A 1,153-nucleotide genomic window follows, 5' to 3' on the forward strand; every position below is an offset into this window, starting at 1 on the left:
AGGCCCGCGGGTCCAATACCCCTCCCCTCCCCCCAGCAGCCATTCTCGGGTTTGCCCTCATATGTAGTTCTCTCCGTCTGCCACCCACTGTGGGTGTAACCATGCTGTCCTTCCCCAGGGGCTGGCCAGGGGCTGGCTGGGGCTGTTGCAGGGCCTGGGCACCCACAGACATACACACCAATAATACTGCAGTAGGAGAGCACAGGTGGGGAGTGCTGAGGTCAGGGCTGGGAGTGCCCCTGGACAGCAAGAAACCCCCCCCACCAGGAGGCAACAGGTGGTCCAAGGTGAAGGGGCCATGCTGGAAAGGCAAGGGCACTGCCACTGCCTGCAGAGATGTCCTCCAGTCCTGCAGCTGATGGTAGTTCACTCCATCACCACTGGGCCAGCTGCTTAGAAGGCAGTGGCTCCACCCAGTTGCAGTGGGGAGGATGAAGGCAGGGCAGTGGCTGTTGCTCTCCACCTGCAACTTCTCGCTCTGCCTCAGTGGTACTTTTGTGCCAGATTGGCCAGGTCGCCATCACAGAGATGCTTTCCTAGCTAGGTGTGGGCATAGATTCTGCAAATGCAGATTCCCAGGCTCTGGCAAAGTGACAAGTGGGGAGATGGCTTGGAAGGGAAATCAGGGATGAGAGTTCAGAGGTTTATGGGCTTTGGAGGGTGGGTGGATATCTTGCTGGTTCTGCTTTCTGCCACTCCTCAGCCTGCCATTTTGCCTTGGTGGTCTGAGTTCGGTGAGGGCTGCAGGGAGGCCTGAGTGTGCTGGTGCAGGTTGTGGGGCAGCCCATCCCGCATTGCAGGGGCTCAGAGCTCAAATTCTACTGTTAACTTTTGGGTCCTGGATCAGGTTCTCTCTCTGTCTCTCTCTCTTTTTCTCTCTCTCTCTCTCCCTCTGTTTTGTAGTCTGAGAATTGGGTAAAGGTCTTCTCTAAAGTCTCTGCTTGCTGGCTGGAAGCACCAGAGTACTTCCAATACGCAGACCAACGGGCTGCGTCACAGGCATCATATGCCATCTAGTGGATAAGGAGGGAACTGCAGAAGACTCCCCAGGCTGCCTGTTGGGTCACACACCTTGTGCTGGGCAGTGGGGCCACCTAGCAGAAACCATAGCTTCTTGGGGAGTAACCAGGTCACTATAATACAAACATGTGGG

This window comes from Tupaia chinensis, unplaced genomic scaffold, assembly GCF_000334495.1.
Source record: "Tupaia chinensis unplaced genomic scaffold, TupChi_1.0 Scaffold140308_1, whole genome shotgun sequence".
In the NCBI taxonomy this organism is placed as follows: domain Eukaryota; kingdom Metazoa; phylum Chordata; class Mammalia; order Scandentia; family Tupaiidae; genus Tupaia; species Tupaia belangeri.